The sequence below is a fragment of the Macaca nemestrina genome, chromosome 18 (assembly GCF_043159975.1).
Source record: "Macaca nemestrina isolate mMacNem1 chromosome 18, mMacNem.hap1, whole genome shotgun sequence".
NCBI classification, from domain to species: domain Eukaryota; kingdom Metazoa; phylum Chordata; class Mammalia; order Primates; family Cercopithecidae; genus Macaca; species Macaca nemestrina.
Window position 1 is genome coordinate 59,475,514 of NC_092142.1, and position 13,989 is coordinate 59,489,502.

The 13,989-nt window shown below is 37.9% G+C and overlaps 1 long non-coding RNA gene across 1 annotated transcript in view; it reads left to right on the top strand.

Moving 5' to 3' along the window:
* Positions 1-1,609: 1,609 nt before the first annotated feature.
* LOC105491492 (uncharacterized) overlaps positions 1,610-13,989 on the top strand; it is a 177,084-nt gene continuing 164,704 nt past the window's right edge. The window contains exon 1 of the long non-coding RNA XR_003020320.2: positions 1,610-1,637. This is a non-coding gene — a long non-coding RNA (uncharacterized lncRNA). The remainder of the gene's footprint in view (positions 1,638-13,989) is intronic.

Consider the following 13,989-nt stretch of genomic DNA (forward strand, 5'->3'; position numbering starts at 1 on the left):
CTACATTGTCAAGAATCTCAGAGGCCAAAAATCTTCCCTGGAAGACAAGGCCACATCAGACTGTGTGAGATGCAGCTCTGGCTTCATTTGGGTGGGAAATGTATATTCTTGCCCCGTTTTGGACACTTAGTGAATGCTGTGAGCGCAACCCTCGCAACAGGAATTTGCTTTGTGTTTTAAATTGGGTTCCAATTGTGGAACCCAATTGTGGAACCCAATTTAAAACCCTACACCATCTCCTTCAGCAGCTGGCTCTGTCAGTCTAGGTAGCACCTAGAGGGAAATTCAGTCTCCTGTCTGAATGCCTTGCTTGCCTTCATTTTTTTGTATTACACTCCATCCTGCCTTTGTTCATCCCTACTTAACAAAACATCATTTACTCTCTCTCTCTGTAACTCTTGCCTCATAGTCAGACTGTTCTTTAATACTGTTTCCCCAGCTATAGGCAATCTCAGACATTCCTAAACTGTCTGGGTTTTCTTGTAGCAGACCTGTTGCAGGTGTCCTCACTCTGTATAATTTTGTCTAATTAAGCAGGAATTGGGCAACTAACAAATACGTAACTAAATGCCTTCCATGTGAAGTCACTCCATGTTAGAAAACATACGTGGGCATTTTTGTTGACTATTGACCTCCAAATGAAGGGAAATATTTTTACTTATAAGCTAGTGTATGTGGGTTTATACCCTGATTGGGGGTGGAGATGGGAATCCTCATCCTTTCAAGGAGACATGTGCTGATTTTAAGTGATATTCACGACAGATTCCATGTCAATTAAGACCTGGGCCCTCATGATTTGTATTGGTTTTTCTCTTATTCTATGCAGCCACTCACCCACCACTCTTGGTCCTGCCTTTAGATGCTATTAGTTCCTGAAGGGAGACCATTTTGATCAGAAGATTTAAATTATTTCCAATATTTCCAATCACTCTTCTCAAAACTACCACCAGAGGCTGGTTCTGCTTCCTTTTTCTAGTAGGATGTAGTGGTTACTACCCAGAAGAAATACAAAGCTCAGCCCATCAAGATTGGGGCAAGATGTATTCATGTGACAATCATGTAATGAGCTGTGAAATCATGATTTTTAATGAAACTCTGCTGTCTGCTATACAGATTAGAGTATGTCATCCTCACGAACAAGCAGAAACATTTCTAGATTGATTGAGCAGTCTTTTCTGAAGCAGTATCTCCATTTATTTTGCAGAGGCCTTTTACCCCTAAGAATAGTAGCTGATTGTAATTGCATAAATGGCATAATATTTGAGAGACCTGTGGAGAACTTGTGGAGAACTGAAGCCTTTTTTGAGCAGAGCCTGCCATTGTACATAGTTCTTATTCATCATTCCTGATTTCATTAGTAAGGATATTTGTATGGAAATGGATTAAGGTTTATAGGTTTATTTTATTGTGCTGTAGATTGTGCTGTAATTATACCACTGATGGATTGTATTAAACTGCTTTGTGGGGCGCTTTCAAAACACGTCAGACTCCGGAAGTGGTACGGTCTATGAAATTTGCTTTTTTGTGTCCCACCTGGAGTTTTGGAGAGAGTCTGCCTCACTCAGCACACCCACACCTTCCAACACATATTATTTTTCTCTTCATTTTTAGGCTTGAAGAGAATTAACTTGGCTGAGGTAAGTATACTTAAAAGACCCTCCAAACCCATGTATATAAATTTTGATAAAAAGCAAGCAAAATTGAATAAAAAGCAGAAAGAGAATGAATAACAAGTATATTTACTGTTATTGTATGATTTGTTTTTATTCTAACCTCTGACATTGTTGGATAAGGAATTTATTGTGAATGGCTGGATTACAGAGGTGTGAAAATTTCGGTGTGGATTCTGTTTCATATCTTTCTAAGGTGGTCTGTGATTTCCAAGGAACTGACAAAAGACATTTTGAAAAAGAATCTTTCATCAAGGAGCCATTTGACTAAACTTTATTTATGCCTCATCTCTGCAGGCTTATCAGATTACAACTTCGGGATTTGAAACTTCAGAGTTCCCTCGCTGCTCTTACTTCTTCAGTTTAGAAAGGTGGCATAAATTATCAGGCCACATAATTTTTAAGTCTAAAACCAGTTTCTAGACCTTGGCCTGTAGCCTGCCCGTCTCCACCATCTCTTTACCTCCCTGATCATAATCTCAACCTTGCTCTCATTTGCTTATTACTATCCAGAAACACTGGTGTTCTTGTCATTGCTGTGACATACTCAGTTCATTTGTGCCACAGCAATTTACATTTCCTGAAATACCTACTTGGAATCTTATTTCTCAACATCTTTATCCATCTTGCTTCCCTTTGTGGGAATGCTACCGACATGTGCAAATGTTACTGCCCTATGGATGCCCTTGAAACCACCATATCCATAATCATGCCCCTCCTGCCCCTTTTGTATAATTCCCTGGTTTTTACCTCATAGAATTTACCTCTATATATAAAAGTTCCAGAAAGATGGAGACTTTTGCGTCATTCACTGGTGTTCATTAATTCCTAATGCAATGTCTTATAGGCACTCAATAAGTATTTGATGAATTAAGGACCAAATGAGTGAATGAAGAATGAAATTTAAGCTGGAATTCAAATTTTTAAAACCTGAATAACAGTAAATAAAAAGGAAAGTCTAGGCAGATTTGAGAAAACAAAAAGATAAATATTAAATATGGGAGATCCTTGACTTCTCTTCTATGAATAGGTATCCCCAGAAGATATTCAGTGCTTCCTAGAAAAACAAACAAGTCATCAAACTGGCATGTGGGAATGAGGGGGAAAGCAAAGAAGAAGTGGAATCAATTAGAAGCTACAGACTGTCCCTTTAGCAAATGACTGAATGCTAAATTTAATTGGATGTGCTCCACTAGAGAAAATAGTCTACTCATTAAAACATCAATACTTGAAGTTCCAAGCAATCTGGCATCTTTTTTGAATTACAATATGTGCAAAAGAAAGACTCCTACAATATTTTATCCCAAAAGTAGTTTTTACCCATAATTTATACTGGTTGTGCAATCTGTGGAGATAAGAATTTTCTAGATATTGATCATCTGGTTTTGAATCAATGTTACAAGCATATTCATATTTGTGAAACTGATAGATTGTTGTATCTTATTCCCTTGAGCTTTAAATCAATCATGAACAATGTTTTCATATCCTTCGTATTTTGAGTTGGAACTCAAAGTAAAAGAGCGGATTTGTGCAAAGGAAAGAACAGATGAAGTTCAAAACCTTGGGTTCTTGTGCTTGGTTTAAACTTTAGTAGCATCTAAACTTTTGGTTAGTCCTTCAAACTCAATTTTCTTATTTACACAGCAGAGATTTTTACAAGTCTGTTGTGAAGACCAATGAGATAGCATTTATGAATGAGTTTTATAAATTAAAAAGTATTAGGGCTGGGCGCGGTGGCTCATGCCTGTAATCCCAGCACTTTGGGAGGCCGAGGCGGGCGAATTACAAGGTCAGGAGATCCAGACCATCCTGGCTAACACAGTGAAACCCCATCTCTACTAAAAATACAAAAAATTACCCGGGCGTGGTGGCGGGCACCTGTAGTCCCAGCTACTCGGGAGGCTGAGGCAGGAGAATGGCATGAACCTGGGAGGCGGAGGTTGGAGTGAGCCAAGATTGCGCCACTGCACTCCAACCTGGGCGACAGAGCGAGACTCTGTCTCAAAAAAAAAAAAAAAGTTCTAACAATAAATATTAATAAATGCAGAAGTAACCATAGTAATTTTGATTTAAAAGATTTACATAATCACTTTGGAAGTAATATGTAAACGTTGTTCTAGGGTCATCAAAACTCTACAACACATTCCTAACTATTGCTCCCAATGTATTGATCTTGTCACATTGGTCTTGTTCCCCCTCAACATGTCAGGCTCATTCTCACCTTGAAGCTTCTCATTTGCTGTTCCTTCTTACTAAAAATATCTTTCTCCAGGTGCCTGTGTTCTTTGCCAGATATAGGATGCACTTCGGATAATTTGCTCTCAGAAAGACATTCTTCGGCAAGCCTATATGAAGAACCATCCCACCTTTACATACACCTTCACAAATAGATGACTGCTAGCAAATTTCACATTTCCAACTTGTATTGATTTAAAAGTCCTTTTCACTATCTGAAATCATCTTAATTATGTGCGTACTGATTACTATTTGCTGTCATATCCCACTCTTTATAAAAGAATGTAAATTTCATGAGAGCTCTTATTGACCTCTAGATTAATAGTCTGAGAATGTTTCAGAAAAAAGAAAGAAAGATAGAAAAGAAGGAAAAAAGAAAGAAGAACGATGAAAAGAAGGAAAGAAGGAAGGAAAAATATTACATTGGAAAATGTGAAGAATTTGTAACATTATTTGGTATATAATTAAGGCTTAACAAATGATAGCTGTAATAATTATGACTGTTTTTATTCTTGATGTGAGCATTTTGTAGTTCATTCCTCAAAAGACAGGAACATAAATCTTAAGATTTGGCTTGAGCACCATTGTTTCTACTAAATTCCTAGGAACAGTTAACGTCATATTTAGCATTTTGCTGTTACCCAGTTACCAATGGAATAATCAGCAATGTCATGAACAACACCATCAGGAACACATGTGGGAGTTTATAGGCTGAAATATAGGAAGAAAATTAAGTTTTAGAATCTAGAATTTGTGAAAATAAGGGTATAAAGTTTGACTGAAAATTTCAAAATGCATTTGTTTCCTTTAAGCATTTCATGGTTTGTGTATTACAAATATATGTTAAGATTATTGTGGTGTTTTGGTCTAGACAAGCATCTATTCATATTTAATTATAAGTTAGATTATTTCAGTTTTTGCATCCTTGAAGAAATTTCAAATTTCTTTGCCTTTGAGCCATTATATGAACTCAAATCCCCTAGTTGTCACTACATGTATTTGAAGAAGAAATTTCAAAAGTAGTCCTACTTGACATAAATTTTTCACCACTTACTGTGAATAAGGCATGATAGAATTTATGGCAAAAAAATTTCAAAAGGTAATTTGTAGAGAGATGATAATTGAATAAATAATTAGAATCCAGTAAGAGTCCGATTTTAAAATAATACTTATGATAGTGAGTAATTAAAAGATAATCCTATCAATGTTAATATTTATTATTTTTATTTTTCTGTATGTCATCTTGAAAAATTTAGAATATTGATCAGAGAGATGTGATAGTGATAGCAGTCACTCTCCTTTTTCTTAAGCAATTCTCTCTATTATAGGCATAAATGGCAGGTAGAATATAGGATACAAAGTTAAGAATAAAGTAAATCCTTCATTTTCTACACTGCTTTATTCAAAACCTCTCTATATCTCAACAGGTTAGGTTTTCCTGATGACTCAGCATAGGCTAAGTAATCTGGAAGAGGTTCAAGAATTTTTTTTTTTTTTTTTTTTTTTTTTTTTTTTTGAGACGGAGTCTCGCTCTGTCGCCCAGGTTGGAGTGCAGTGGCGCCGATCTCAGCTCACTGGAAGCTCCGCCTCCCAGGTTCACGCCATTCTCCTGCTTCAGCCTCCGGAGTAGCTGGGACTATAGGCGCCGCCACCACGCCTGGCTAATGTTTTGTATTTTTAGTAGAGACGGGGTTTCACTGTGTTAGCCAGGATGGTCTCGATCTTCTGACCTCGTAATCTGCCCGCCTCGGCCTCCCAAAGTGCTGGGATTACAGGCGTGAGCCACTGCGCCTGGCCTCAAGACGTATTTTAACAGGTCATTTATAGAGAAGTAGCAATTTACAAATGAAATACTTATTGTAAGTATTAAAGGTTTAATTTGAAGGAAAACTATTCGTAGGAGAATCATCTTGAATCATTATCTTGTAGTGCTAAGTGTACTGTGTTATATATACTTTTGAGCTAAGTAATAACCCAATTAATCTTTGAAACTCCTGAAAACCTTTTCCAGTGACTGTACCAAGGAGTGGTTCACACAGGCAAGACTTCCGAGGAAGTAAAAAGAAAATATTATTTCATGATCTGTTCTTAAGCTTCAGTTGCTTTGTATTCTACTGATTTGGTGTTTATAATTTAGCTTCTGTTTTGCCAATCACCTTCATAATTATTTCTACCTTAATAGGCCCCCTTCTTTAGTCCGTTTCTCCATTTCAAAGACTACAGACTTCTAGGAAATCATTCTTGAATAAATCCTGCAAGAGATCCTTAAGCTACTCTTTCACTGGTTAATTTTCATTAAGAATCCTTTAAGGATTTGATTGAAAGAATCAGGTGTATTACCCCATATGACCTCATCAGTTGGGATTCAGTATTTGAATAATTTCATTTGACTTATAGGTAGAACTTCAGGTTATGATTTTGAGATTTTAGTGTTCTTTTTATTCTTTGTAGCCCCTGTTCAAGAGTTAAAAAGATGAAGACATAACACAGACAAAATCGAAATTTTTCTAAATTTCCATGAGAAATAAGTACGGACATTGAATTACATAAAGCTAGCCTAAGTACTCATTGGAACCAAATCTAAGATAAAACTTATTTTTTTGAGCTCCAAAGAGCTTAGAGTACAGCAAGTTTCAGCTTTTCTATATTTCCTGATTTGCATTTTTTGAAGCCATAAAATGTGTTTGTTCTTAGAACCCCTGTACAGAAACGATATCAGTACTGTATTATTGCCTGCTATTTTTTGCACATAGTAAGCTAATAAAAGATTTGGGTAATGTATTTAAGTATACATACTTTAGCTGTGTAAATTTACCTGATGAAACAACAATGAAGCCCTTAGCAGGCATCAGTGATACACATTCATGCTACTGAAATTTATTTGAATCAAGGATTTATTTGTGCATGTACATGAGCTCATTTGTATATGGGTATATTTGCTTATAATTAAAAATGTTGAGAATTTTGAGCAATATTAAGATGAATTCAAAATAGTCACTGCAAACAATCTAAGACAGGAGCAATCAAAATTAAGGCAGAATTTAACACAGGATCATCAGAGTGAGGAAGAGGTCATTTTGGACAATTTGGAAGGATACATCACGTGGGTAAAATTTCGAGTTAATATTTTAATAATTGAAGATGATAAGGAAGAAAAAATAACCAGGTGGAGGGAGTGGCATAAACAAAGGCACAAGTTATGTAATGAATCCTCACCTGAAAATGCAAGAAATGGAAGATGTGGGAACAACTCCTCCTACCTAATGTCATGGGTTGGAACACTTTAACACCATTTCTACAGTCTATTATTTTAAGTTATTACCTTTGTTTCTTTGCTTAGTCAATTAATTTCCAGTTTGTTATTACTCTTTTATATATTTAATGTTTGCTTACGTTTGCTAGCTTTTTTTTTAATTTCTTCTTGTGTCTCAGACCTCTTATCTGGAATCTTTCCTTCTTCTTGAAAAGCTAGTTTCCTTTAATGAAGTTCTGATGGTGAAGAACGCTTTGTTTTTGTTTGTTTGGTATGTCTTTTTTCTATCATCATTCCCTGACCTTTAGTCAGTGGAGCTTGTGTGTTTATAGTTAATATAAGTATTGATTTATTTGGATATTTTCTGCTTTCTAATTATCTTGTCTATTCTAAGTTTCTCTTTCTCTCTCCCCATCCTCTCTCCCTCATCTGCTTTTGACTGTTTGAGAATGGCTTTAACCAGTTTTCTTCTTTACTAATGTGGTAATGAGGTTCTCTAATTCTGAAACTTTATGGCTAAACTTTATGAATAACTATTAAATATGTGTCCTTAACTTATTGAATTCTAATGTCAGTCAAGGCCATTGTTTTCCTTTTGAATAACACAAAAACTTTGTAGAATTTAAATCTTTTACTCTCTTCCTAATCCTCCTAAATTATATAGTCTTGCATATGCATATTCTTATACATTTGTATTTCAATTTTTTTTTTTTTTTCTAGAGACAGAGTCTCGCTCTGCCCAGGCTGGAATGCAATGGCATGATCTTGGCTCACTTGCAATCGCCGCCTCCCGGGCTCAAGCGATTCTCCTGCCTCAGCATCCTGAGTAGCTGGGATTACAGGCGTATCCCATGACACCCAGCTAATTTTTGTATTTTTAGTGAAGACGGGATTTCACCATGTTGGACAGGCTGGTCTCGAACTCCTGATCTCAGGTGATCCACCTTCCTAGGCCTCCCTAAGTGCTGGGATTACAGATATGAGCCACTGCACTATATTTCAAAAAAAGTATATATTTTTTGCTGTATACACTCAATGTTTATTGTTATACACCTTCATTTTCTGATCTTCGTTCTGTTCTTCAACTTTTTTTTTTAAATTAATTTATTATTATTTTACTTTAAGTTGTAGGGTACATGTGCATAACGTGCAGGTTTGTTACATATGTATACTTGTGCCATGTTGGTGTGCTGCACCCATCAACTCGTCATTTACATCAGGTATAACTCCCAATGCAATCCCTCCCCCCTCCCCCCTCCCCCCTCCCCATGATAGGCCCCGGTGTGTGATGTTCCCCTTCCTGAGTCCAAGTCATCTCATTGTTCAGTTCCCACCTATGAGTGAGAACATGCGGTGTTTGGTTTTCTGTTCTTGTGATAGTTTGCTAAGAATGATGGTTTCCAGCTGCATCCATGTCCCTACAAAGGACACAAACTCATCCTTTTTCATGGCTGCATAGTATTCCATGGTGTATATGTGCCACATTTTCTTAATCCAATCTGTCACTGATGGACATTTGGGTTGTTTCCAAGTCTTTGCTATTGTGAATAGTGCCGCAATAAACATACGTGTGCATGTGTCTTTATAGCAGCATAATTTATAATCCTTTGGGTATATACCCAGTAATGGGATGGCTGGGTCATATGGTACATCTAGTTCTAGATCCTTGAGGAATCGCCATACTGTTTTCCATAATGGTTGAACTAGTTTACAATCCAACCAACAGTGTAAAAGCGTTCCTATTTCTCCACATCCTCTCCAGCACCTGTTGTTTCCTGACTTTTTAATGATCGCCATTCTAACTGGTGTGAGATGGTATCTCATTGTGGTTTTGATTTGCATTTCTCTGATGTCCAGTGATGATGAGCATTTTTTCATGTGTCTGTTGGCTGTATGAATGTCTTCTTTTGAGAAATGTCTGTTCATATCCTTTGCCCACTTTTTGATGGGGTTGTTTGTTTTTTTCTTGTAAATTTGTTTGAGTTCTTTGTAGGTTCTGGATATTACCCCTTTGTCAGATGAGCAGATTGCAAAAATTTTCTCCCATTCTGTAGGTTGCCTGTTCACTCTGATGGTAGTTTCTTTTGCTGTGCAGAAGCTCTTTAGTTTAATGAGATCCCATTTGTCAATTTTGGCTTTTGCTGCCGTTGCTTTTGGTGTTTTAGACATGAAATCTTTGCCCATGCCTATGTCCTGAATGGTACTACCTAGGTTTTCCTCTAGGATTTTTATGGTATTAGGTCTAACATTTAAGTCTCTAATCCATCTTGAATTAATTTTCGTATAAGGAGTAAGGAAAGGATCCAGTTTCAGCTTTCTACTTATGGCTAGCCAATTTTCCCAGCACCATTTATTAAATAGGGAATCCTTTCCCCATTTCTTGTTTCTCTCAGGTTTGTCAAAGATCAGATGGCTGTAGATGTGTGGTATTATTTCTGAGGACTCTGTTCTGTTCCATTGGTCTATATCTCTGTTTTGGTACCAGTACCATGCTGTCTTGGTTACTGTAGCCTTGTAGTATAGTTTGAAGTCAGGTAGCGTGATGCCTCCAGCTTTGTTCTTTTGACTTAGGATTGTCTTGGAGATGTGGGCTCTTTTTTGGTTCCATATGAACTTTAAAGCAGTTTTTTCCAATTCTGTGAAGAAACTCATTGGTAGCTTGATGGGGATGGCATTGAATCTATAAATTACCTTGGGCAGTATGGCCATTTTCACGATATTGATTCTTCCTATCCATGAGCATGGTATGTTCTTCCATTTGTTTGTGTCCTCTTTGATTTCACTGAGCAGTGGTTTGTAGTTCTCCTTGAAGAAGTCCTTTACATCCCTTGTAAGTTGGATTCCTAGGTATTTTATTCTCTTTGAAGCAATTGTGAATGGAAGTTCATTCCTGATTTGGCTCTCTGTTTGTCTGTTACTGGTATATAAGAATGCTTGTGATTTTTGCACATTAATTTTGTATCCTGAGACTTTGCTGAAGTTGCTTATCAGCTTAAGGAGATTTTGGGCTGAGACAATGGGGTTTTCTAAATATACAATCATGTCATCTGCAAACAGGGACAATTTGACTTCTTCTTTTCCTAACTGAATACCCTTGATTTCTTTCTCTTGCCTAATTGCCCTAGCCAGAACTTCCAACACTATGTTGAATAGGAGTGGTGAGAGAGGGCATCCCTGTCTTGTGCCAGTTTTCAAAGGGAATTTTTCCAGTTTTTGCCCATTCAGTATGATATTGGCTGTGGATTTGTCATAAATAGCTCTTATTATTTTGAGGTACGTTCCATCAATACCGAATTTATTGAGCGTTTTTAGCATGAAGGGCTGTTGAATTTTGTCAAAAGCCTTTTCTGCATCTATTGAGATAATCATGTGGTTCTTGTCTTTGGTTCTGTTTATATGCTGGATTATGTTTATTGATTTGTGAATGTTGAACCAGCCTTGCATCCCAGGGATGAAGCCCACTTGATCATGGTGGATAAGCTTTTTGATGTGTTGCTGAATCCGGTTTGCCAGTATTTTATTGAGGATTTTTGCATCGATGTTCATCAGGGATATTGGTCTAATATTCTCTTTTTTTTGTTGTGTCTCTGCCAGGCTTTGGTATCAGGATGATGTTGGCCTCATAAAATGAGTTAGGGAGGATTCCCTCTTTTTCTATTGATTGGAATAGTTTCAGAAGGAATGGTACCAACTCCTCCTTGTACCTCTGGTAGAATTCAGCTGTGAATCCATCTGGTCCTGGACTTTTTTTGGTTGGTAGGCTATTAATTATTGCCTCAATTTCAGAGCCTGCTATTGGTCTATTCAGGGATTCAACTTCTTCCTGGTTTAGTCTTGGAAGAGTGTAAGTGTCCAGGAAATTATCCATTTCTTCTAGATTTTCCAGTTTATTTGCGTAGAGGTGTTTATAGTATTCTCTGATGGTAGTTTGTATTTCTGTGGGGTCGGTGGTGATATCCCCTTTATCATTTTTAATTGCGTCAATTTGATTCTTCTCTCTTTTCTTCTTTATTAGTCTTGCTAGTGGTCTGTCAATTTTGTTGATCTTTTCAAAAAACCAACTCCTGGATTCATTGATTTTTTGGAGAGTTTTTTGTGTCTCTATCTCCTTCAGTTCTGCTCTGATCTTAGTTATTTCTTGCCTTCTGTTAGCTTTCGAATGTGTTTGCTCTTGCTTCTCTAGTTTTTTTAATTGTGATGTTAGAGTGTCAATTTTAGATCTTTCCTGCTTTCTCTTGTGGGCATTTAGTGCTATAAATTTCCCTCTACACAATGCTTTAAATGTGTCCCAGAGATTCTGGTATGTTGTATCTTTGTTCTCATTGGTTTCAAAGAACATCTTTATTTCTGCCTTCATTTCGTTATGTACCCAGTAGTCATTCAGGAGCAGGTTGTTCAGTTTCCATGTAGTTGAGTGGTTTTGATTGAGTTTCTTAGTCCTGAGTTCTAGTTTGATTGCACTGTGGTCGGAGAGACAGTTTGTTATAATTTCTGTTCTTGTACATTTGCTGAGGAGTGCTTTACTTCCAATTACGTGGTCGATTTTGGAGTAAGTACGATGTGGTGCTGAGAAGAATGTATATTCTGTTGATTTGGGGTGGAGAGTTCTACAGATGTCTATTAGGTCTGCTTGCTGCAGAGATGAGTTCAATTTCTGGATATCCTTGTTAACTTTCTGTCTCGTTGATCTGTCTAATGTTGACAGTGGAGTGTTGAAGTCTCCCATTATTATTGTATGGGAGTCTAAGTCTCTTTGTAAGTCTCTAAGGACTTGCTTGATGAATCTGGGTGCTCCTGTATTGGGTGCATATATATTTAGGATAGTTAGCTCTTCCTGTTGAATTGATCCCTTTACCATTATGTAATGGCCTTCTTTGTCTCTTTTGATCTTTGATGGTTTAAAGTCTGTTTTATCAGAGACTAGTATTGCAACCCCCGCTTTTTTTTGTTCTCCATTTGCTTGGTAAATCTTCCTCCATCCCTTTATTTTGAGCCTATGTATGTCTCTGCGTGTGAGATGGGTCTCCTGAATACAGCAGACTGATGGGTCTTGACTCTTTATCCAGTTTGCCAGTCTGTGTCTTTTAATTGGAGCATTTAGTCCATTTACATTTAAGGTTAAGATTGTTATGTGTGAGCTTGATCCTACCATTATGATATTAACTGGTTATTTTGCTCGTTAGTTGATGCAGTTTCTTCCTAGCCTCGATGGTCTTTACATTTTGGCATGTTTTTGCAATGGCTGGTATCGGTTGTTCCTTTCCATGTTTAGTGCTTCCTTCAGGGTCTCTTGTAAGGCAGGCCTAGTGGTGACAAAATCTCTAAGCATTTGCTTATCTGTAAAGGATTTTATTTCTCCTTCACTTATGAAACTTAGTTTGGCTGGATATGAAATTCTGGGTTGAAAATTCTTTTCTTTAAGAATGTTGAATATTGGCCCCCACTCTCTTCTGGCTTGGAGAGTTTCTGCTGAGAGATCTGCTGTTAGTCTGATGGGCTTCCCTTTGTGGGTAACCCGACCTTTCTCTCTGGCTGCCCTTAAGATTTTTTCCTTCATTTCAACTTTGATGAATCTGGCAATTATGTGTCTTGGAGTTGCTCTTTTCGAGGAGTATCTTTGTGGCGTTCTCTGTATTTCCTGGATTTGAATGTTGGCCTGCCCTACTAGGTTGGGGAAGTTCTCCTGGATGATATCCTGAAGAGTGTTTTCCAACTTGGTTCCATTTTCCCCCTCACTTTCAGGCACCCCAATCAGACGTAGATTTGGTCTTTTTACATAATCCCATACTTCTTGCAGGCTTTGTTCATTTCTTTTTCTTCTTTTTTCTTTTGGTTTCTCTTCTCGCTTCATTTCATTCATTTGATCCTCAATCGCTGATACTCTTTCTTCCAGTTGATCGAGTCGGTTACTGAAGCTTGTGCATTTGTCACGTATTTCTCGTGTCATGGTTTTCATCTCTTTCATTTCGTTTATGACCTTCTCTGCATTAATTACTCTAGCCATCAATTCTTCCACTTTTTTTTCAAGATTTTTAGTTTCTTTACGCTGGGTACGTAATTCCTCCTTTAGCTCTGAGAAATTTGATGGACTGAAGCCTTCTTCTCTCATCTCGTCAAAGTCATTCTCTGTCCAGCTTTGATCCGTTGCTGGCGATGAGCTGCGCTCCTTTGCCAGGGGAGATGCACTCTTATTTTTTGAATTTCCAGCTTTTCTGCCCTGCTTTTTCCCCATTTTTGTGGTTTTATCTGCCTCTGGTCTTTGATGATGGTCATGTACTGATGGGGTTTTGGTATAGGTGTCCTTCCTGTTTGATAGTTTTCCTTCTAACAGTCAGGACCCTCAGCTGTAGGTCTGTTGGAGATTGCTTGAGGTCCACTCCAGACCCTGTTTGCCTGGGTATCAGCAGCAGAGACTGCAGAAGATAGAATAATTCTGAACAGCGAGTGTACCTGTCTGATTCTTGCTTTGGAAGCTTCCTCTCAGGGGTGTATACTCCACCCTGTGAGGTGTGGGGTGTCAGACTTCCCCTAGTGGGGGATGTCTCCCAGTTAGGCTACTCAGGGGTCAGGGACCCACTTGAGCAGGGAGTCTGTCCCTTCTCAGATCTCAACCTCTGTGTTGGGAGATCCACTGCTCTCTTCAAAGCTGTCAGACAGAGTCGTTTGCGTCTGCAGAGGCTTCTGCTGTGTTTGTTATTGTTTACTGTGCCCTGTCCCCAGAGGTGGAGTCTACAGAGACAGGCAGGTTTCCTTGAGCTGCTGTGAGCTCCACCCAGTTCGAGCTTCCCAGCAGCTTTGTTTACCTACTTAAGCCTCAGCAATGGCGGGTGC